The sequence below is a fragment of the Urocitellus parryii genome, chromosome 4, assembly GCF_045843805.1.
Source record: "Urocitellus parryii isolate mUroPar1 chromosome 4, mUroPar1.hap1, whole genome shotgun sequence".
NCBI classification, from domain to species: Eukaryota; Metazoa; Chordata; class Mammalia; order Rodentia; family Sciuridae; genus Urocitellus; species Urocitellus parryii.
The window spans coordinates 134,829,702-134,855,253 of NC_135534.1; the positions used below are offsets into that span (position 1 = coordinate 134,829,702).

Sequence of the window (25,552 nt, forward strand, 5' to 3'; positions counted from 1 at the left end):
TTTCATCTATAAATTCTTGATTCTGCCACCCAGACATCACCTCTCTTCTTATGACCTTTGGTTTGTATGACTCATTGTACCTTCCAGCCTTGTCTTAATTAGCTGAGATTCTGCCCACTCCTTCCTGGCCTTTCTCATCTGATGAGCTGATACTTCCTCCTCTAGTATGCGTTTGGTACTGAGGCCTGGGCCAAATTGCAAAATATTATAGCAGAAGCTCTAGTATCGCATCTTGAGTGGTAAGTCAAGTAAGAGAAGGCTATGAAATAGGTTTACTAAGTGAATATGTTTATGGGTAGGAAAGCAGGCAGCTGATGAGAGCACTTGTACACCTTCTAGAGCCATGAAGGACAAACAGATGAAATTTTGTTGTCTTTATTCAAATGTATCCTATTTTTTAAATTTTTCTTTCCTTCATCAGAAAAACAGTTGATACTCCTTTTCTAGTACTTTGTTTCAGGTTTGTCAACCCCATTCTGAGATCTGCAGTCAGAACTCATCATCAATAACATTTTGTGGGTTATTGATTTTATTAAAACTACTTTGAGGGCTGGGGTTGTAGCTCAGTGGCAGAGTATTTGTCTAGCATGTGTGAGGCACTGGATTTGATCCTCAGCACTATATAAAAATTAAAATACAGGCGTTCTGTCCATCTACAACTACAGAAAAATAAAAGTAAACCACTTTGATCTATGATTTATTTACTTATTAGGTACTAGGGATTGAACCTCAGCCACTGAACCCCACCTACTACCACCCATCCTTTCTGAGAAAGAGTCTCTCTGTGTCGCTGAGGTTTGCATTTAACTTGCGATCCTCCTGCCTCAGCCTCCCAAGCTGTTGGGATTATAGGCGTGCACCACCATATCCAGCTTGATCCATCCTTTATTATTGTTAACATTCTTGCTTTCCTTTTTTTCTTTCTTACAATTTAAAAGAAAATAATTTAGGTAATGTGTCATGACAAACCAAGTATCTCATCTTGTTTTTTAAATTTTTATTGTTTATAAGCTACCAGCATATGGTATTTTTTAATCTTTATTTTGTTTATTTATTTTTATGTGGTGCTAAGGATCGAACCCAGTGCCTCACATGTGCGAGACAAGTGCTCTGCCCCTGAGCCACCACCCCAGCCCCCCAAGTATCTCATCTTTTATTCCTGTTAAGGAATTGCTCTCAACAGTTGTTTGAACAGCATAGTTTTTGTTATGTAAGTTGGCAACAAAGGTAGAACAGACAATGTAATAGTATTGAAAAACATGCTTATTAAAAGTCAGATATAGCACAACTATGAGAAAATGATACTTTTCATCAGCCTCCCAAGCTGCTGAAGTGTATTATTTGATGATACCAAATAGAAAGGAAACAATCTTAAAAGATACACACACACACACACACACACACACACACACACATAATTTATTTATTTATTATATTTATTTATTTTTGAGGGGGGTACTGGGGATTGAATCCAGGAGTGCTTTACCAATGATTTATATCTCCAGTCTTTTTTACTTTTACTTTGAGTCAGGGCCTCATTAAGTTGCTAAGAGTCTTGCTAAGATAACCAGGCTGTCCTCCAACTTGCAGTCCTCCTGTCTCAGCTTCCTGAGTTGCTAGGATTACAGGCATGCATCACTATGCCTGTCTTTGTGATTTTGATTTTGTTGTTAGGTATAGGGAATCTAACTTAACATTTTCTTTGCTTCATTCAGTGAATTATAATAAATTTAATACTAAAAGATAGGTGTCATTAACCCCATTTATTGTTTTATAGAAATTCAGAAGAGTTAGGCTACTTGTTATAGTCTGCATGCTTGTGTCCTCCCAAAATTTAAGTTGAAATCTTCATCCCCAAAGTGATGTTAGGAGGAAGTAGGCCTTTGGGAGGTGATTAGGTCATGAAGATGGAACCCTCATAAGTGGGATTAGTGCCTTACCAAAAGAGGCCCAAGAGAGCACATTTTCCCCCTTCTACTATACATCTATAAACCAGAAACTTTCTCTTGCCAGATAACTGAACCTGCTGGCTCATTGGTCTTATACCTCCCAGGCTTCAGAACTGTGGGGAGTGAATGTTGTTTATACACCATCCAGTTTATGGTGTTTTGTTATAGCTGCTGAGCAACCTACAACAATAACTAGACTGAAATTGCAAAAGTATAGAATAGATAGGTTCACGCCAGAATTTCAAGGGTAGACATGTGAGGAGTGCAGAGATGTGAGTATAGCATGGTGACTGCCTCCAGGGCATGTGCCATTCAGGGAGGGACACAGACATTCACCAGATATTGAGGAAGCCAAGGGTGGCCCTCTCTGAAGAGGAGGAAGCAAAACTGTGGTTGGCATATCCCTGGTCCTGAGGGCTGTGGAGGGTTTGGAGACGTGAATGGGAGTTGGGAAAGGGGATGAGGAAAGACGCAGAATAAGGAAGTATAGGAGAATTCCCTAGAAAGTGGAATAATTTGGGGGATGAGAGCTGACAGGGTAGGGCAGGTTTTGTGATGGGAGATAAGACTGTAAAAGTTATAGGAGAGGCAGATTGTGGAAAACTTCAAAATCCACCTTCTCAGGTTGATTATAACTGCCAAAGGAGCCACCCAAACAAGGCCTTTGGCCAGGAGAAGGAAGCAATGGGAGTGTGTGTTTTCACAGTATAAGCAGGTGGCACTGGAGTCTGATAGATGGCCTGTCCAGAAACCTTATTGAGAAATCTTATTGAGAAATAAGATGAAGAGGGTCCCAACTAGAGCTAGTGAGCTGGAATGGAAGGAGAGGGTGGAGGCTGGGTGAAATGGCACTTGAGGAGGAAGCTAGAGGCAGGATCCAAACAAGTCATGTTATTTCTAGCTTGTTTATTTGTTTCTTTAACTTAAGGAGAGACCTTAGTATGTTTGTAGGTCATTGAAATTTTGCTGGTAAAGAGAGTGACTACTGCTAGTATAAAAAAAACATAAAATAAAACAAAGTTCTGTAGAAGCAGGACCCCCATAGCTTTGAAACAGTTGGAAGAGAACTGCTGAAGTTAGAAGTATCAAGGTAAAGAGGAAGGCAGCTTTTAACAGCACCTTCATTAATTTGTCTGATCTGATAGGTAGGCTCTTCTTCCAGCAAAGAGGGGAATAAGCATAAGGGTCAGGATTGGGGGAAAAATGAAGGAGAAACTTTGTGACTATAGTAATTGGGAATTAGCAAATGTCTGTGAAACTGACCTAGGTAAAAGAGCAGGATTGTCCACCCAGTACCTAACCACAGGTAGATAGAATCATCCCATCCTCCCGGGGAGCAAGATGCTGTATCATCATCCCATAGTTTCTGTGATAATGGAGATCTGGTATAACATGAATAATTAAAATTTCCAAATAGGCCCTAAATTTTATTTTAACAATAGTTTCTATTGCAGTAAAACATCGTAGTGTCCCTGGATGTGGTGCTGGAAGTATCTTTTTTGGCTGTGGTTTTATACAGGTGGTTCTATCAGAATGTGAAATACCTGTGGCCCACCACAGCACAGCAGCCTTGGAATCCTCCGAGACTCCAGGATCACTGATTGACTTAGTAAAGAACTTTGCCCAAACAGAGAACTCTGATTCAGTCAAGAAGTCATTTGTTTTTCTCCCAGTACTGGGGAGTGAACCCAGGACCTTGTGCTTACTTGGCAAGCACTGTACCACTGGAGTACATCCCATCCCCAGACCCAAGAAATAGTTTGAAGAGCTTGCTAACCCTGTGAAAGAAAGGGACCTGGCAGGGCTGAACATCCTAAAGTAGGCAGCATGGCAGTACATAACAAAATTTAAAATATGTATCTCCATCCAGCTAGCAGTTCTATTCTGTGGAAGTTGCTGTAACAGCATGAGAATTTCGAGACGGTAGAGGCTATCTCTTTGTTCTTGCTGAATTGGTAGCACCTACCATGGTCTCGTGCATATAATATGTGCTTAATACATATTTATTAGGTAAATGTGTGGCTGAAACTCTCATACAAGGGTGCAGAGAATCATCTCCACCAATGTTTCTGAGGTCCTGCCAGTTGGTCTTTAGCTTCTGTGCTTCTGCCATGTTTGCTTTGTACTGGCCTTTGCATGTGCCTCCCACCTCCCCATACTTTCAGATTCTTTTGAGATGTTTCCTTATGATCCTGTTCCTTTCTTACTAGCCATTTATCCCTTTTTGTGATTATATATGCTAATGTGATTTTTTGAATAATACCTATCCCTCTGATCAAGCAGAATGATAATATCTGTACCATTATATGTTTAGGATCTAGTATAGTACTTGATAAAAAGCAAGGACTACATAACACAAACATGTACAGAGGTATACACAAATAGTGAATGAGGTTTGAAATAGCATTGTTTATAATAGTGAAAACTTGGAAATGACTCAAATATCTCTCCATAGGGAAATAGTTAAATTATGTTTTAGCCACTCTAGGATTCTGTGCAATTGAAGTAAACAATAAAGTAGAACTATATGTACTAATCTGGAAAGTCATGCATGAAAATTTATTACGGCTTTTAAAAAACAAGTTGGAAACTTTTGTGTATTATATAGTTACTCTAGCTTTTTTATGCTTTACAATTCATTTTCTGCCTTCCTCATACACCCCTCTGTCCATTCAGAGTTATTTAGTGGGTACCTATGTTCAAAGGATTGGGCAAAGCTTATATAAGTAAGAAATATATATAAGTAAGAAATGAGCTGCTCTTGAGATACTAAACTGCCAGCGGGGCTCACAGTTAAGGACATGGGCAGTTGATAATATAGTATGGTAAGTGCTGCCAGAGGCAAAATGACAGGCAATAGCCTGGTGGGGCATAAGCAGGGAGGCCTCTTTGCACTTTTTTTTTGTTGTTGTTGTTGTTAAAAATATTATTTATTGAAGACCTACTGTGTGCAAAGCTCTGGGCTGATTTAAGCACGGTTACTGTCCCACAGGAATCTATAAGTTACCGAAAAGGAATGCTAGTGAGTTTGGCATGAATTGTGCCTTTTGTTAGTTTTAAGCAACAGTAATGTACAGCCTATGAGGCACTGACTTCAGATTGAGAGAGGGAGAATGGCCTGGACTATCCAGAACAGCTGGCCTCCAGGTATTCAAGAGTGGCCTCTAAAGAGGCTACTCTTACATATACTAAGGGGATGTGATAATTTTAAATAATTTTTCTCATCCTACCTTCTTGGCCCTTCTTATATTTGCTTTCTTTATTCTAAATGAGGGCTCTCTTGGATTTTATTTTTAAAGATAAAGTCTTTTAAATTGTTTAAGAGTATTATTTTAATGATGGTGATTTCTGAAATGGAACTAATGGGTTTGAATGAATAATGGGAGTCACAGGGAGTGGGCAGAGGAGGCCTCAACATCTCTCAGCCTCACATTATGGCCCTGGTCGTCCTAGACGGTGTGGCAGTAGCTGCCCAGATCCTGATTGTCCTTACTTCACTCACAAATCCCTTTTATGGTGTTCCAGTTCACAGAGAAAACAAACAAACAAACCCAAGAGAGTAAAAAGAGATGATTTTAATGAGACTCTCAGGAACATACTTCACGAAGCTTTGCTGGGCACAAGCTCAGCATCTAAGAGCAAGCCGACTGTGGGCAGACCTAGAAGACTTGTTTCTCATGAAAGTATAATGGCCATTGCAGAGTCATTTGGATGCTGGTGGCTTCACTGACAAAATTGAATTTGCTGTTTGGAGTTGGCCAACTCTCAAACTTTTTAATCTACAGACCTGACGGTCTTGCTGGCTGCCTCCTCCTGCTCTCAGCAAAGATTTAATAGCTGTGCCCTGCTGCAGTAAGGTTTCATGTTACTGAGACTTCATTATTATTACGAAACATGCAGTGGAGCTTCATCATAAATAATTAAAAAACCCCTGAGAAAGAAAATGAGCTGGGCACATTCTGTGATCCAGCAAACTGATTTTCTCCTGCATCACTGTCGTCTGTTAGCCTACTAATTCCCTAAACTCCATAATTAACAATGGGCAGCTCTGTTCTGGAGAGAATTACCCAGGTTTGGCACTGGTGCCTCCTTTGTAATGGGGCACAGTGGGGTTGGCTGGGTTCCTACCAGTCTTTCAAATAAGACTTCAGTGTGCTTCCCGTTGTAATTAAGTATCATTGTAATAACAGGCATGTTTAGTCCTTAGTAATGTAGATAACTTCTGGAAGACAAAACACAGCTGCCCCCATGATGTGTCATATGTTGTTGTTTTCCTTTTTGAAGACAAAAAGTAAGGGAATTGGAAAACTTACTCTGAGGTTGGAACGTATCAGTCAGATCCACTATGTTTTGATGTGCATTAAGTAACTGGGGGTAATGGGTGAATAAAAATGGTTTGTGTAGTTGAACTAGTGTCTTGGAAATTCAGGAGGGTCTGTTTCAGATTAAAAGTTTAGAGATGAAATGCAGTGTATATGCCTTGTTTGGATCCTGATTTGAACAACAGCAATAACAAACAAGTAAAAAAATATATATAATTTTTTAGATAATCAGTGAATTTTAATGTGTTCCAGGCATAATACTAAGAAGTTATTCTTGGTTCACTTGTCCTGACAATAACATTGTTGTATAAGAAAATGTCTGAAAATTTTAGAGATGCATATTAAAGCAGTTTAAGATAAAGGATAGGACAAATGGGATTTTAGAGAAAAAATAAAATTATCGAAAAGGGTAGAATGAGGGAAGCAAATAGTATGGTATGATAAAATCTTAATGATTGTGTATTTATTTTGCCATTTTCCAAACTTTTGTGTATATTTGAAGTTTTTCATAGTGAGTACTTAAAAATGACCAAGTTCTGCATTCTTTTTTTTTTTTTAAATTTTTAGTTGTAGATGGGCATGATGCCTTTATTTTGTTTATTTTTATGTGGTGCTGAGGATCGAACCCAGTGCCTCACACATGCTAGGCAAGTGCTCTACCACTGAGCCACAACTCCAGCCCCAAGTTCTGCATTCTTTAGAAGGAAATAGCTTTTAATTTAATTTGTAATTTTCAAGGATTCTAGTTCAACCTCTTTGGTTATGTATGCTTTTTAAGATGGGGAACAGTGTATTAACTATATAAATTCTAGTACCTTCCCTCCAAAAATGATTTGTATATAAAAGCTGTGAGCAGGTTTCTATCCTGCATGCCTCTTCCCAGTCTATAACTAAATGCACAAAGTTAGGATTTTTTCTGGCATTGAACTTGCCATCTTCCCTCCTCAGTTTTCCCAGTCTCTGCTCTTTGACCAGTCCTATTTTTTCCTTGTCATCTTTCTTGGGGAGGAAGGGAGGAGGGCTTCAAGAGCTTTTCTCCACCAGCAGGCTGTGCTGAACTGTTATAAGTCCTTTTTTTGCACCTTCTTTTGGAGGACCTCAGACCCTGCAGACCAAAGGAAGGTTCTTTGGGGAGCATCTTCACTTCCCTTTTCACCACTGAAACCTCCTTTAATTTCCATGTAACCAATTGGCTCCCAGAATGTCAGGGAGGGCAGGATCTGGCAGTGGTTAATAACATAGGCAAATTTCCCATCACCAGGATATGGATATCAGTGCCACTGCTTACTAGCAATGTTCTTGGGCCAATCAGTTACATTCTCTGTGCTCCACTTTTGTGTTGAAGGGTAAAGATGGTGATAAATAACTCACTGACAAGATGAAGATCAAATGAAATGGTGCATGGGAAACCATTACCAGAGTGCCCTGCACAGAGTAATAAATATTTGTTACCTTTCTTCTTCTTCCTCCTCTTCCTTTCTTTCCCTTTTCCTTCCTTCTTCCTCCCCCATTTGTCCTCTTTCTCCTCCTCCTCTGTTGTCTGTAACTTTAGTTTTTTTAAAACCTACTTTATTGGGGCTGGGGTTATAGTATACTTCAGTGGTAGTGCGCACTTTTATTCATGAGGCCCAGGGTTCAGTCCCTAGCACCAAAACAAAACAAAACAAAAATTCCTACTGTACTGAGGTAAAATTGACATTCTTCTTAAGTTCATTATGTGAATAAAAACATTTCTGGAAAATAATACTTATGATCAATAAAAACAATAATTGTTATTTACTCCCACTGTCATATCACAAACTCTTGGGTCTATTCAAAATTGTTCTATAAAATCAATGTTCCTAGGACTTCTTCCTATTTGTTTTTAAATGAATTCTTTTAAACTTTAATTATATTTTATGAATATAGCAGCAGCCTTCTCTGTATGAAAAAGCACAGAGAATTAGCAGGCATGAATGGCATCACCTTCTAGAAAGAACAAGGATTTAGAAACTGGCTGTGCCTGGATTGGAATTTGCTACCTGTTTGCCACATCATTTCTTTAGGCCACATCTTCCTCAGATCTAAAATGAGGAACATGGTGCCTCCTTGTAGGGCTGTTGTGAGAATCAGGAAAGTTGGGCGGCCCTCATGCAGCACCTGATATGCATCTCATGATCAAGAGTTTAGTCCAGTGTGCTGAGGTGAGTCAGGGAGGAGAAGGTGGCAGACAAGACCCAGGCCACTGTGGGGGGAGCAGACTTCATGATGGATGCCAAGATAGGTGGAGCAGTCTAATAGGAGAGATTCTCTCAAATTCTTCTTAAGGCACACAATAGACAAGACCCCACACATTTACTTAAAGGTGGGGGTTTAAGAATTTACATGGCCTACTTGTTTACCTCTTAACTCCTAATCTAGCTTGTATGTATGACCCAGCTAGAACAGACTGAGATTTCCAAGCTTAGTAGGTTATCCATACAGTGAGAATTTTACCCTCATATAATTAGGAATCAAACCCTTCTGCATTTTAATGTTGTTCTCTTGTATGAGATATTCATATATACCTATATCTTATACATTTTTTTTCTTAATTTTACTAAGTTAAGAAAAACTTTGAGGTCTTATTCCTTTATAAACATGATGAGATGGCTCATTTTTTTTTTCTCTTTAGTAATCTGTATTAACTGTTGTCCAAAAAGGATCATTCAGTCTCATAGATTCTTGTCTGTGTCCCATAAATGAAGCATTGTCTTAGTAAGAATGGCTACCATTTTTTATTTCCACATCAATAATGCCAGAGAATACAACTGAGATCTTGTGATATTCAATAATGTTTCTCAGCTTTGGTTTTTAACAAAACACTGCTCATGACTGTTTAAAAAAAAAAGTCACCCTTTGCAATGCCAAGGAACTTACATCTCTGAAATTCATTCTTGTGAGGTAGAACATTCTATTACTCTGAACACTGTATATTACCCTGGGCATTGACTTGGAAGAAACCATTGTGGACATGATACAAACCAGCATTGAACCTAAGAGAAGTCTAAGCCCATATCCTTTTTATTTTGTATTTGAAGATCAGTTTGTTGCATATGGGAAGAGGCATGAAGCTACTTGAATGCACTTCCATGGCATATGGTGTGGTGTAAGGTACAGGTAATTGTTGAAGAGCTGAAGAAGAGCAGGAAGAGAGAGGTGGTATTGACCAACCTTATGGTTGAGGTTTAGACCAAGGCCTTGAACATCACAGTTAACATTCTAGAGAGCTTTCTGGACTTGAAATCCATTTACAAGGCTGAATGCAAGATTCCCCAGATGCCAAGGAAGGACACTTGAAACTAGAATCTAGTACATCTTTAAATAATAACATAACTTGGAGTTCAAGAGCTATAAGGAAGCAAAAAAAGCAGGGAGGGATTTCTGGTATAAAATCTTGGCTTCTGAAAAAAGGCAGGATTTGGTGAAAATAGTAATTAAAGGCTTATTTCTCATCTTGTTTCATGCCTAGGGCAATGACCTGTCTTCAAAGCTCTCCTTCAAAGGGCTTTGTCCGCAAGGATCAGTTGCTGAGTCTAAAATGTGAAAAGGAGGGGGAAGAAAAAGCCAAGCAATGAAAGGAAGGGAATTTTGAAATGTTCACTCTTCATATTAGAAGAGTGAACAGTGCTGTACATATTAGTGAGTTCTGCAGGACTGGCCTGGAGACTTTAGTTACAGGAACCAGTGTGCTTCTCACAGTTCTGACCTCAAGCATCTAGGAGGACAAGCACCAGAAGAACAGTGCTCCTTTTTTCCTATACTTGGGATTCAGTGAGCGGGCCTCATGGCAGGAGTGTTGGAATGTTGGTAAAGGAAAGCTTACAGTTGACATTCATAAAATATATTCATACTCACATAAAGGCAGAGCAATGGCAATGTCTTAAGAGTTGTAAAATGAACTTAAATCTCTGAATTTTCTTTCAAATATGTATTTTGAGGTAAAGTGAATAAATGTTACATTTTTAAAATTCAAACTTTAAAATCATCATTTCCCTGTCTTCTACCCTTGCCCTCTACAAACTGTTTGGTAAAGAATCGACAAATACATATAGAAACTAAACTGACAGAGAAAAGATAAGAACTGCTCTATAAAATATATCAAGGTATGTAGAGAGATAAGCCTGTGATGAGGCTAGCCAATGAGAATAAGGAAGATAAGAGTAATTTAGTTGAGAATATGTATGAGGATAAATAAATGGTAAAATGGTTACAGTAAAGAAATCAAAAGTAAACTAAAGCTGCTCATTTTTTGCCAAAATGCTGACTTAAGTACATTTTAATCTTTGGACATTATGCTATTATAAGTTTATTTTATTTATATTTTATGTGGTGCTGAGGATCTAACCCAGTGCTTCACCTGTGCTAGGCAAGTGCTCTACCACTGAGCTACAGCCCCAGCTCTGTATCATGACTTTTGAATGAGATATACCAAGATTTTCCAGCTGACCAATCTCTGGGCAAATGAGTCTAGCATGATGATGGCTCTTCTGAAAACTGAATGAGCATCCTGATCACGTCTTCTCAATGTATTTTTGGCGGAATTTTTATTACTAGAAAAATACTGTTTTATAATATATCTAATTCTTATTTTTTGTTTGTTCCCTCAATTTTCAAGAAAAATAAGATAAATTAGGAAATTACTGCTACAGAAGCTTTCCTAGGCACAGCTTACATAAGGTTGGATGGCTTGAGTAAATTGGCAAAATCTTAGTCATAGTCTCATGTTTCTTAGGGATCTAATAGGGATACAGAGGGTTGTACAAGGAGTAGGATAATTTGCTTCACCAAATTACCAGCACAAAATGTATGCAAATAGGCATAGAATTAAGATAGATTAGAATTAAGATGAATGCTTTCAAAATTTCAATGTTATAAATAAAATTGTAATATAAAACTAGAATAAAGAGATTAGAATTAAGATGAATGCTTTCAAAATTTCAATGTTTTAAATAAAATTGTAATGTAAAACTAGAATAAAGTGAAAAACTTGTATTTGGAGGATTCATTTTTATGTATTATGAAAACAAGTAGATGAAAGGTACATCTAATTTGTAGCTTTGTTTGTTTTTAGTTCAGTATGTATAATTTGGTATGTTTTAGAATTTCTGCGTATAAATTTAATACAAATTAACTTTGACAGAAAGATGCCATAACTGGAAAATTATTATATTGATTAGGGCAAAACCTTTAAACAGGATAAAATGTCAATTCACTAAAAATTCTAAGCTATGATGACTTAAGAGTCTTGGGGAAAAAATAATAAAAAGAATAGGTTTAGAAGAACCATCACTTTAGGTTTTTATAAAATTTTTTCTGGTGGAGTAAAGCAAACTAATTTAATATGGACTCATTAGAGACTATGCTAATAAAGGGAAGAGGAAAAGAAGGAAGCATTTCTGTCTAATATCAAGGGCATAACATCAACAGCAAATTGGAAACAAATCTACAGTGTTGCACGGGATCTGGCAGGATCAGCACTGTGTCAGTAAACCCCAAAGTAATGATCCCTCTTTGAGAATATTCTGAACACACCTGGAATACCACATTTACAGAAAAAGGCAAGATGCTAGTCATAGATCAATGCTGAAAAACATACTTCTAAAAGACTAGACAGGATTAAGGAATTTTTTGAAATGTTTAATTCAGTCGCTTGTCAACTTAGTACTGTGGAAGGAATCAGACATTGTTTGATGTGCACTTAAAAAATTATATATGGTGCTTCCAAGGAAACTGGGCATAAAGAATGTAGAATGACAAAGGGAGTCCAGGCTTATGAGAAGAATGCAAAATTTTTCTTTTCTTTTTTTTTTTTAAATTTCTTTACTTAATGCTGAGAATGAAATCTCCTCAATGTACTCCCCTGTTTTCTACTCCCAGGGAGCAAATGGCTTTAGTATTTGCTGCATTAGACACCTAAGGGATTTGCTGGCTAATTGTTAGTGAATAATCTAGACATTTCCACTTTGCTGCTTTGATTTACTGGAATGATAGTTGTCCTCATCTTTCTTGTAAACCCAGCCAAAAACTTCTTTCCAAAAGCTCCCATTCTTCTCAGCGCCCCATATAACAGAATCAACAGACTTAGTATCGATTCTTCGGATTCAGAGTACTCTTTTTTCCCCTTCTTTTTTTTTTTTAAAGGCAAGCAAAACCCCAACCACAGGATAACCCCTAATAAGTATTTTTATGTTTAAATTATAGAGATTCACTTTGTACTGAGGCATTAGGGGGTTGTTACGTGGAATAAACATTTAAAAAATGTTTTCACTCTTGACTACCTTATTCCTTATTGCCTTCACCCCTGTCCCTCCCAACCCCGCACCAAATGAAGCTGTCAAACTGAGCTATTCTTGCTCTACTCTTTCTAGAGTTTTCTCTGGTAATACTAACTTTGAAGATCGAGTTTCAAAAGTTACCTAAGAATTAATATTCTGAGTATACAGAGTTTAGTAGCAGGAGGAATATTGTCTGCATTCTAGAAATGGGGATTCCTAACCTTTTAAATCTTATCACCTCTTTATACTATGAGTGGGATCCATATGGATCCCAATATAGGCTTTTGTTCATATGGTCTATATCTATTAGTATTTGCCATATTAGAAATTAAAATTACCACTCCATCAAAACAAACATATGTAGGCACATATATTCCATGAGTCATTGAAATAATGGTACCAGCATATAGTGTATGGCTTTGTAGGCACAGCTTATGTAAGGTTGGATGGCTTGAGTAAATTGGCAAATTCTGTTCTAGTCCCAATCCCATGTTTCATAGGGATTTGACAGGGATACAGAGGGTTGTGTGGGTCATGAGAAAAACAAGCAGTAACATCATAGTGTTCATGTAACATTAATGAGACTACCTGAACCCTCTAAGGTCTTAGAAATCCCTGTTGACAAATGGGTCACACTGTCAGAGCTACCAATAGTGGACAGTTGCTCAGAAATAGGATTATTACATGAGCCAATACTTGGTGCATTTAACTAAATGCTTAGGAAGAGTATGTGGATGAAATGATAAAAATTTGATAAAAGTATAACAAAGGTTGTAGCTCAGTGGAGGAGCACTTGTTTTGCATGTGTGAGGCACTGGGTTCGATCCTTAGCACCAGGTAAAAATAAACAACAAAAAAACTGAAGGTATTATGTACATCTAAAACTAAAAAAAATAATAATAATAATTAAAAAGTATCACAGTAAAAATAATCATGCTACAAAATAATATCAAAAGAGTACATCATAGGAATTGTAGAATAATATTAAGTAGATATGTATATTTTATAGATTTATAAGTGCTATATAACATGTCATGTATTTATATAAATGTTACAAGTAATATCATTTATATAATATAAATGCTATTTAGCATAACATGTATTGCTATTATAGTAATAACTATGCATTAGTATATTATAACTTGTAATCATTGTTTATACTCTATTTTAGTATTATATATTACTAAGAATAGATAATACAGAGAATAACAATGTGAACCTTTTACTTTAACTGGGAGGATTATAAGATTAATATTTTCTGAATCTCTGGCTGTGGCAGTTTGAAGCAGACTAACAGTGCATTCCAGCAAAAACCATTCAATTTTAGCTAGTGTTCCTTACCAGTGTCCTTGGGCACAAAACCACATACAGAGCTGCAAAACTTTTCTTGTTCATGTTGGGACAAATAGAAATTTAGAGAGCAAAGCAAACAAATAAGCAGTCTAATTGCAAGCCTAATAGTCTAGGGCGCATCACTGAGAAATGTTATTTTTTTATTTTTTGAATTTTTTTCAATTGTAGACTAAGCAAACAGGCAAAGTTGCTTCAATGTCTTTACCTAGAAATTTAGATTATGTATCTTCAGATTTTAGTAATACTGAGCAGATCTGCCAGTGTTTATAAATCATGATTCATTTATTTGTTTATATTGTCAGTCAAAGCAAGCTCAAAACTGTTTCCTAAACATGGAGAACCTCATTCAGCTTCTCCAAGCACCATTTTTTTGGGGGTGGGGGTGGTGGTGGTGGTGGCTGATGTGGTAAGCTTTATCCATGGCTTGGGTCAGGTAGATAAAAGGTCCACAGTTCAGTGTCTTCTCTGCAGCATTTTCTTTGTGGTGATTATTCAGGTACAGATAAAATTCAGTTCACAATCATGTTTATTTTACATCATTTATTCTTTTATTTCTCTTGTAAACATTCTATTCCCAGGTGATAAAAATTTGAATGTCCTACCAACCCATGGTGATTATTCAGGTACAGATAAAATTCAGTTCACAATTATGTTTATTTTACATCATTTATTCTTTTATTTGTCTTATAATCATCCTATTCCCAGGTGATAGAAATTTGAACATCCCACCAACCCAAATCTCTCTTGCTAACCAGATCCCTTTGTTTTAAGTTAGTAGAATCCATTTTTAAAAAAGAATTCAAAGTATGGGGCATTCTTCTAAACTTTACCAACGCATAATACTCCCACTTTCTGAGGAAAATGGTTAAAATATTAGTGATTAACCAGTAACACCCCTTTGTTTTTTTTCTCAAAGAGCATAGTTACCACTAAAATATATTTTTTAAAAAAGTTGTATAAAAATGCTTTCTGATGGGTTTCTCCAGATTTATTTAATTTTACAAGTAAAAAATGACACTGAATTTCTTTTTAAATGCTGGAGATAGTATTTTAGAGCATTTGAGTAGATTACTAAATTATATTAAAAGTTTAAACCTTGTCAGACCTGGTGAAACATACCTGTAATCTCAGCAGCTTGGGAGGCTGAGGCAGGAGAACTGTGAGTTCAAAATCAGCCTCAGCAAATTATTGAGGCCCTAAGTAACTCAGCAAGACCCTGTCTCTAAATAAAATACAAAAAAGGGCTGGGATGTTGTTCAGTGGTTAAGTGCCACTGGGTTTAATCCCGGTACCAAAAAAAAGTTTAAACCTTAAAAGTAAGATTTTTATGTTCTTTACATATCAGTATTTATTGAAATTGAATCTACTTTCAACAGAAGAAACACTGTCAAGGTGAGGAAATAACACTTTTTCTTTTTTTGTTCTCTTTTTCTTTTTTCTTTTTAGTTCTCTTTTCCGTATTTCATTTTAGAAAACATTTTTATTAGGCAAGTGTAATCTGTCCAGAATCAAGTGTGACTTTAGTGAACTTGAAAAGGGGCTTTTCTTTCCCCTCCTCTATTGAGATGGTAACATTTGGACTTAGGAAATAGTCTTTTTAAAATCCAGAAGGCCAAGTATAGCCTTTCTGGGCTATAAATGTCGAATGTATAGCTTCTGGAATAGTAAAAAATAAAAATTAAAAAAAAAGAGTTTATGCTTTCATGTGCCTCCTTTCCCTTTGTGAGTTAAACTTAACTCCTAGAAGAGTTGTGCCAGACAGGAGAGGCCTGGTTGGCTTTTGTTTGCTTGCTTGGTTCTCTTCACACTCCTGCAACAAGTAGAAAATGGTTTATTAAAACCTGCTAGATGCACACTTTAATCTCTGGCAGAATTCTCTGTTTTCCTGGGGTTTTGTCTTCATCTTCATTTTTATCTTTATGTGTACCTGGCTAGTCTTGGCACCTGGCCCTGTGACCAGGCTGATGCTTGAGCAGTGTAGAGTTTGCACTTCTCAAAGTGCTGGTGCATAGGGGCCCTGAGAGATTCAGAAAAAAGCCAAGAACCTGGCCATATCTCTTTGTTCCCTTGAGCTCTCAAATCGGACCAAAATACCTCTAAAATTCACCCCAACTCTCTTATTATCATAATGCTAATAAATAATCCCTGATTTTGGACAGCTTGAAACAGACCAGGAATCTGTGTGATTTTATGTACTCTTTAGAAACCCAACAAGTAGTTACTATTATTTTCTTCATTTTACATGTAAACCTTTGAGAAATTGGACATTCGCACAAAGATCACAAATCTAATGAATGATAGAGTGGAGTTTCATTCCCTAACTATCTCTTATCAGTGTTTCTCTCCCTATGCCTGCTGCTTCCAAAGAAAAGAAAAAGGAAAAGTTAAATGACTGCTGTTTTTATTGAGGGGTTGCTGTGTGCCAGGTGATGGACTAGGCACTTAATATACAAAGTCCTGTGATGAAATATTACTCTTTCAGTTTCACAGATAAGGAAATTGAGGCTTACAGATTATAAACTTGTGCAAGAGCCAGTCAGTGGTAAATGGTAGGGAATGGTTTGAATCAAAATCTGCCTCTTAAAAAGCTTTCACTCTCTTATGCTCCTGAGGGATCCCAGCTTTTGAAAGCCTGGTTGGGGAAAAAGAAGAAGAAATGGGAGAGATATAATTTTCCTAATAGTTTTTGTGATTTTGATTTGCAGCTGCCTCCAAAACATCTGTGCTTCTGGATTAGAGGTTTCATGCAAGAAGACAGGAGTAGACAATAATGAAGTTTTGCCCTGATGTTAGGGACTGGAAGTTATTCACGGGCTACATTTTGAAGCAGATAAGGAAGAGGTCCTTGAGTTGCTTCTTGCCAGGATCACTTTGATGGCATATGGGTAAATTAGATGGACCCAGAGTTTTTAAACTGCACTGGAGTAGTGGTTCTCAAGTTATGGTCCTAGGACCAAGCAATGTCAGCATTGCTCAGGAACTAGTAGAAAAGCAGTTCTCTGAGCACCCATCCAGACTCATGGACTAGAACACTGGGGAGTGTGGCTCAGAAGTCAGGCCCTTCAGCTCATGTTAATGCAGGCTCCAATTTAAGAGCCACTGCACTAAGCAGCTCCTCCTAGCAGTGCAGCTAGCTTCAAAAGGCAAAAATACAGGCAATTAAAGGGCCAAATCTTAGAAATTGGAGTTTTTAAAATGTTGCTTTTGTCTTTCATTGTTGGACACAGCCTATCATTTTTGTAAATGAATGCCCTGATTGTAAAACACTGTCACTCCCCAGAGAAAGGCTTTGCCTTAGAGTGATATTAGAGTGCAGATCCTCCAGAGGGGTGACAAGTATAAGAAATCTTAACAGAAGGGTTTATTGAATTCCTCCCTTTTAAAAAACTTTCTCTTTTTCCTGGAAGCAGCTGATATGATTTTTCCTCTCTGAACAGTATAGAGAACAGAAATGAAATGCAAACTTTTGGCCTTAAGGAAAATAGAACCAAAGATAGAGCACAAACTGTAGTCAGTGTTATAAGGCAGTGAACATTTTTGACTTTCATTTTGAGGAATCTTCATAGTCATCATTCATTTAAGAACTAAACTGTGATACCAAGCCCCAAACAACAGAATAGCATGCCCTCCTCAAAATGTCCCTCTTGGAACCAGGATCTCTGGTAGAGATTACTGATTTTGGACCCCTTTCTTAACTAACAGTGTCCTCAATGACAGAAGCCCTTCATAGTAAAACACATTTACAGTTCAGGGGATGCTGACAGAAATTAAGAATGTACTGGGATTGAAATGTTCATATCTTAAGTCATCAGCTGCAACCTATCCTCCTTAAGAAAGGATGTGCTTCCTTTTTTTTTTTTTTTTTTTTTTTTAAATTTTTGGCTCTGAGGATAGAACCCAGGGTCTTGCTTCTGCCAGGTAAGCACTCTGCATTGGAGTTACATCCTCAAAGTACGAACTTCCTTAAGACATCCTCCAGTTGATGGCTGGAGCTTTTAGCCTTGGTTTGGGTGGGTGGAGTGGAGAACCTGTTTTGCAGACCTCTCTGATCTTTGGGGCCAGGAAGAACTCAAGTTCCTAACTCCTTTCAGATTATAATGGAAAGTTTTGCTTTTGTGGCAGTTTGCATCATTTATAGTATTATTTCATGCTGTAAAATGTTTTTCCCCTTGAAATAAACCCACTTTTGGTTTCTTAATCATTTGCCTTTTCTCTTCCTCTGAAATGCAGCAGAATAGATATGTTGGACAAAATGGCCAGCAGACTGATGAGAGGCAGCTGGTACAGAGCAGTCCCAGAGGCAGCTGGCTTGAAGGCAGATTGGATGAGATAAGGCTTCACACCCCCATGGGGACTTGCCAGAAGCAAGTGTTAGAAGAGTCATCTACACAACTTAACAGAGGGATTTTTTTTCTTCCTTTTTTCCCCCTCCTAGTTCCAACCCTGAGGGTGTTTCTGAAGCTACAGAAATACAGAAATGCTGTAGCTCTGAGAATATTCTTGGACCTGGTTCCCATTGGCAGTTGCTGCATGGTTTACTTCTCATCCAGAGCAACCATTCATTCAGAGATTTTTATTTGTAGAATGGAGTCCACATCTGCTTTTAAAGTGTATTGCTAGATCAAAGACTTCTTCTCTTCAGTTAAACCCATTTTCCTGAAATACCATAATTTGAGAAGAATTTGAGAACCTATGACAGTGTTCAACAAGTTTGGTAGTTTCTGCATTGCAAATTATCAAGAACTCAAATCCTACTCTGACTATAACATCTTGATTTATTACTTTGAATAACAACATCTTGATAATATCTTAATAATTTATTTTACTGTTAACTTCTGTAAATATGTTGATATAACTGCTTCTGAGGGGGATGTGCAGAGAACAGGAACTAGACAGTTTGTGGTTGATTAGGGGAGGAAGCAGAGACAAAAGACTGTTTCTTCCTTGGTCCCCAAGTGGTTCAGAGACTCATTGCAGAAGCAGGGATATTAACACCCAAGTTGTGAGCAGAATTAGCCTGCCTCCCTCCCTCCCTCCCTCCCTCCCTCCCTCCCTCCCTCCCTCCCTTCCTTCCTTCCTCCCTTCCTCCCTTCCTCCCTCCCTCCCTCCCACTCTCCCTCCCACTCTCCCTCCCTCCTCCCACTCTCCCTCCCTTCTTCAACAACCACTATCCCTCAGCTTACCTAGAAAAGCACTGTGCTCTATTCTTTGTTTCTTCTCTCTGAACCAGAGAATGAGAATTCAAGTGAATGAGGCATCTGGGTCTTTCTGATGCTGCTGAAACTATCCCAAGACTCCTATGTATAGCATGATGTCACTTCCCTAACCAGTGGCAGATGCACATTGTGAAGTCAGGGTAAAGACTGGGTTGTGTACAGTGAGAGAGGGGTAGATGGGATAGTAATTGTATTTCAGTTGACAGATGGACTTCAGATCGGAAAAACACGTCCCTGCTTATATTTCTGGCTTCTGTTTTCCCAGTCACTTAAACATGTTAATTTATTTTACTAATCAGTCCTACTATCTTATAAAATGGTTTCTTGGGTTCATAAGGTATGAATTGAAATGTTTGGCTTTTGATTCAAGAATTCGAATTTTTTCCCCCCAGAAGGGTACTAATTCTGTTAAACATGCCTTTGATATATGTGTATGTGAAGAACAGTAGGCTTACTGGTATGGAAATTGTTAATGAATTCAATGCTCAGTTTCACTCTAAATCAGTATCTGGTTCTGTGTATCTCATCTCCATGAAGGCACTTTGAGAATTGTTTTTCTCTATTACAAAAATAAATTAGAAAATACAGATAAGTAAGAAAAATTTCTAGAGCGCAACGGCCTGAGATGAAGCCGGCAGTGGATGAGATGTTCCCCAAGGGCGATGGTCCCTACGTAGACCTGGACGAGGCAGGAGGCAGCACTGGACTCCTGATGGACTTGGCAGCCAATGAGAAAGCAGTCCATGCAGACTTCTTTAATGATTTTGAAGATCTCTTTGATGACGATGATGTCCAGTGAGTCCAGTCCAGCTACACACATGGCCATGAACAGCACACCAATCTGCATAGAGGGCAGTGTCAGATGGTTTAGAGACCTCGTAGAGATCACTAGAAGTCAGGACCTGGCCAACCGAGGGTGGATACTTCATCATCTCTTGTGGAATGGCCTTTGTCCTCACGCTTATTAAAAACACACCATCACATGCAAAAAAAAAAAAAAAGAAAGAAAGAAAAAGAAATATTTCTATCATCTGTCACTTACTAATAGGCTTATCATGAATTCATATAAAATACTCGTTTTTCAGTCTTTCTGCCTGCACTTTTTCTCTCTTCACCAAAAACTGACTCAGTGGATCATGTTCACAAACCTCAGAGTGAGTACCTAATTGTGTCATTTGGCGATTTTCCTTAATTTCATGTTGGTGGCTATAGACTTGCCCATAGTGTGGCTATAAACAGTTTGTATGATCCACCCAGGTTGTTGGACATTTAGATTGTTTCTGCTTGTTTACCAGTAGTACTGTGGTGAAATTCTTTTTTTTTTTTTTTTTTTAAAGAGAGAGTGAGAGAGTGAGAGAGGAGAGAGAGAGAGAGAGAGAGAGAGAGAGAGAGAGAGAGAATTTTTAATATTTATTTTTTAGTTCTCGGCGGACACAACATCTTTGTTGGTATGTGGTGCTGAGGATCGAACCCGGGCTGCACGCATGCCAGGCATGGCGCGCTACCGCTTGAGCCACATCCCCAGCCCCATGTGGTGAAATTCTTGAAAACCTGTGCATTTGCTTGACTGAAGCTGTTACCAAATTTAAATAAATTCTTAAAAGTGTCATTTGCTGGGTCAAAAGCTTTGGTCTAACTGCCCTTGAGGATGGTTTATTTTTTTTAGGTTTCTGGGTTCAGTTCAGACCATTTAAATATAAGATCTGGAACAATTCTCCTTTCTTATTTTGTGTATCATATTTTCTACATCTAGAGAAAGAGAAAAGAATCTCAAATCAATTCACATCTTAGCAGGATCTGTTTTTCATAATACTCTGTGTAAAGACATGGCAATAAACCCACCATACTCTTTAAAAGAATTCTCTGCAGTTTTCAGAGCGTGACTCTTCAGTGTACCTTTGATTGATGTCCAGAAGACTCAAGTGAAAGACAATAATTGGGCAGCATCCAGGCTGTGATAGAAAGGATCAGCCAGCCGTTTCCATCTGTTAAAATCAGCCATGGCAATGCTTTTCATGTTCAGTACAGAGCTTTTGAGCCCTGCTACATTCTAGACGGGTGCGAGTGCTTGGGATATGTCAGAATTTGAACAGTAGTTTCTACCTTGTGCTGCTTCCTGTTTTATGTGTATTTTTGTAGACATGTACATAGTGAGGGAGAGTGCAGACAATAAATAATCAACCCAATAATGTACATATACCTTAGAAAATGATCCATGTTATGGGAACAAAATAGATAGTAGTGTAAGGGGGATAAGACATGTGGTCCAAAGTGAAGTTGTTGGCCTCACCAAGACATTAGCGTTTGGGCCAAGATCTCCAGGAGGGGAAGGAGGAAGAGGGAGAAAGCATGCTGACCTATATGGTTAACCTGACAGGGATTTACCAGAAACAAGGCCCTTAGGCAGGAACATGTTATGATGCAAGATTTAAAGGTGACTTTCCTGGCCTTTGAGGTATTGTTGCATATGTGTAAGCACAGTCCCAGAATGAATTTAGCTCTGGTTTCTACCTTGATTGTGCTCTTCTAAAAGCATTCTACTCAGCCACAAGCCTGTTATGCAGGGATAGATCCTTGGAAACATGTACTTTCCATGCATCGAAAAATGTAAAGCACACTCCCATGCACACCCTTAGCACAGGTAAACATAGAAAATGAATTAGTACCTAAAAGAAATAAAATACTCTCCATGATGAATGACAGTTCTTTTTGCATACAGATAAATAAAATGTTGGGGTACCATGTGAAATTAATAAAATTAGGCTTTCTAAAATGAAAGTATGTTCCAGCAAAATATCTAGACTTATAGACAGTCTTCTAAACTGTGTGAGAAAAGGAATAAATTATTCCATTTGGAGTTCAGTGGAACTCTTAAAAATTGTTATAAATACCTAAGTGCTACAGGTTCAGCCAGGATATCTTTCTGAACTCTTTCCAATTTTACAGCAGAGGAAACTGAGGCCAGGTACTTCAAGGGCTTGCTCCCAAGCTGGTGTGAAGCACTGTTGTTTCTGTAAGCAGGTTCATGTCTTCTTTATAAAGCTGTGCTCTGTTTTAAGGAAGGTCTCTCCCAGAGCCTCTGTCTCCATCAAGGGCTGATTGATGGAGACATTTCAAAAATACCATCAATTATGAGATAATATCCTATCACCTTTCCTTGAAGAGATCATTGATTTTCTGCTCTTCATTGTGCTGTGTGGCATGGTTGGACACTAAATGAATTCCCGAACTTTGTGTTTTTCTTGAAAATGTAATGCACACTTTGTGAAAAACACACAGGGCCTAAAATAAACTGACTGGGGTAATCTAGGTCCAGCCACATAGCAGAACCCAAAAAGTAGAATTTAATTTCAATCTCAGAACTGGTTAGAAGAGATTTTTCAGATTAGCTCTGATTTGTTTATGACCTAAATCTTTACCTCAAGTATTCCAACAATATATTTTTGAATTCATAGAGGCATAATGTTTAATTTAAAAAATATCTTAGGCCTTGTTCACAAATATCTTTTAGATATTTAATTATTTGTCAAGAAAATAATCATCAAAGCTAGAATTTGCCTGCATGGTAGGACTGAGCAGATATTGCACATGTGTCTGGTAAGAATAAACCAGCATTTGGTAAGAACAATTTTAGGAGGACTTGGTACAGAATTTTTTAAATGCCCATTTTTAGAATTTGAGCTTGAACTGCAGTCCTTTCCCATATTTTTCCATATTTTTCAGACTCTTAAATTTCTTTGTCTTAATGTCTTACTCTACGTCTTTATCTTAAAATATCTGTCTTGAATTTTTTTCTTACTACACCTGAAATACATCTCAGTTTTCACTACTTTCCTCTTTTTCCTGGGAGCTCTACTATTATGTTTTTTTTTTTTTTTTTTTTTTTAAATAGTAGTCCTGGGAGAGCTAAAGAAGGCAGCATATTAAGTGATTTTTATGGCCCAGTAAGTGTACTAGTGTTTTATGTACAGTGTATTGAATTTCAAAAATCTTGTCTACTAAGTGTACTATCCCCATGTTAGAGATAAACTCACATAGTATGTGAAACACAGAGGTGATCTCCAGACCTCAGTTATTTTGAATTAAAAGCACATAATTTTCCAGTCTTTCCTTTCTCCTCCCCTTTTTACCGTTACCTTGGGCCATTTTTCCTAAATTGAGTTTTAAAATTTTGAGTTGGATCAGTTTTTTTCTGTTTGGAAGGGTTTCCAAATAAAATAAAATTAATTCCTCCACCGCTTTGCATAGTTCCTACCAGAGAGCCAGAACTTTATCCATCTCACACTCCTGGGAACTGGCAGCCAAGGTAGAGACTAAACAAAAACAGCCTTTCATTGAACAATTATTTATTGAACATAACACCGTGTTCTAAAAACTATGCTGACTGCGGAGGTTAGAGGGGAGAGTGAAATCTTCCCGCTTCTGTACTTGTGGAACATCCAGGCAGTGGAAAGAGGGACATGGTAATTGTAAATGTGGTGAAGAAGTGAGAGGGGAAAGCAAAGGGTGTGTGGAAGAGGGTTAGAAGTCTAGCTTTCATCAGTGGAATTAGGTTGAAGATGCTCTGGGTGTACTTGGTGGAGGTAATAGACCTTCAACTGCAGGGCAGTAAATTAAAAAATCATAATAAGTAAGATAAATGGGCATTGCAGATGGGGCTGTATTGTTGCAGTGCTGTGTAATTAAACCCATTTGCCTTCCTCTCAATACAAACCGGTTATTCCTGTTAACCAAACCCAATAAAAGATACTGTTCAACCAAGTTCTTATCACTTTGCTGTTTTAAGTACAGAATGGAATCATAATAGTTTTTTTGTGTGTGGGGGGGGAGGGGAAGGGGTACTGGGGATTGAACTCGGGGCACTCAACCACTGAGCTACATCCCTAGTTCTATCAGCCCTATTTTGTATTTTATTTAGAGACAAGATCTCACTGAGTTGCTTAATGCCTCACTTTTGCTGAGGCTGGCTTTGAACTCATGATCCTCCTGCCTCAGCCTCCCAAGCTGCTGGGATTATAGGTATGCACCACTGTGCCTGGCTCATAACAGTTTATAGGAAAATTATTAATTAAAGTAGGTTATAGTAATTCTTGTCACTCTCCTCCTCAAATAACAAGCTTCTTTTTTGGGAAAGTATACATTTATTACCTACTTTTTTCCCCACCTGGTAGAGTCCTCTAATTTGAAAAATAATGCAGCACAATGAATGTATGGAGTCCATACTTGAAAATACGTTAACTTGTTCATCAACTGATAGTCCAACCCAAGTTTCAAGTGTCTCATGGAAAGTACCAATGGACTTTTAACTACTATCCTTATTACATGGGATGCTGACAGAGCTATTTCTGTTTCTGAAACTATGGTACATGGTATTCATGGCAGTAGAACAGATTTCATGAGAAACTGGTAGTAACAGTAATAAGCTTCACAGTGACGGTCTCTGTGACATAGAATATGGAATCTTGATGAATTATACTAGAGTGCACAATGTTTGAATGTTCTTTGGAGAAAGTTGGTCTGCAGACTAACGTGAGCCACATGAGGTACAGAAAAACAACACAATGGACTGCAGCGCCCCATTCATTCATGGGACTTTCAGATCCTTCTTGGGAATGTCAGTATTGAAAATGGTTCATCTCGAGTGCTTCTAAGTATGAATGTTTTGGAAGAATGTTGAAAATCAATATAGTTGAAGATTTATTACGTTTAATTTACGACATCATAGAAGGGAAAATCTATTTTAATTGATTTTTCCTCAGTTACTCTGTGTGGAGAAATTTTGACCTTTTAAGGTTCTATTCTGTGGTTAAGAGGTAACGAAAGTAAAGTTGAGGGTATGGCTATTGCAAATAGCTCACATGCCTACAGCTCTCCACAGTTTTGAATTGCTTTCCCAGAGATGGGAATTGAAGCCTGCCCACTGATTCATGACTGAGTGACCTGGGGCGAGTCCCACTTTTTTTCTGTAAAATAGGAATACTAATACTTACCTTATAGGGTTATTGGGAGGCTCAGAAGAGATAAAGATCAAAGGAGAATTCATGTCCAGCACTTAGCATAATGCCTGGCACCTAGTAAGTAAGAAACTTTGCTAAAAACAGTGGATTTAGGGCAGTCCTGGGAAGGAGCTGTGTTGGCCTCTCCTTGTTTTAGAGTTGTAACAACAGCAGCAATGGCAATAGATCCCGTCTATGGAACAGGCAAAATACCAAATGCTCTATGTTTGTTATTTCATTAACATTCAGCAATGTAAGAAAGAAAGTTTGTTGTCATTCTGTGGAAGAAAGTAATTAAGCAACTTGCTCAATCTTCCCTTGATAGGGGCATGGCTGGTGATAGAAAGTTAACCCAGACTTGGCTGAAAAGGTCTTCATTATAGTCAGTCACATTACTACCCACAGGAACAGAAGCTCTGC

General features: G+C 37.9%; 1 protein-coding gene and 1 pseudogene across 2 annotated transcripts in view; both read left to right on the plus strand.

Annotated features, from left to right (window-relative positions):
• Nucleotides 1-25,552, plus strand: part of LOC113186547 (guanine nucleotide-binding protein G(q) subunit alpha) — a 285,871-nt gene that overhangs the window by 118,532 nt on the left and 141,787 nt on the right. The gene's annotated exons all lie outside the window — the stretch shown is intronic.
• Nucleotides 19,738-20,050, plus strand: LOC113186548 (COP9 signalosome complex subunit 9 pseudogene; annotated as a pseudogene).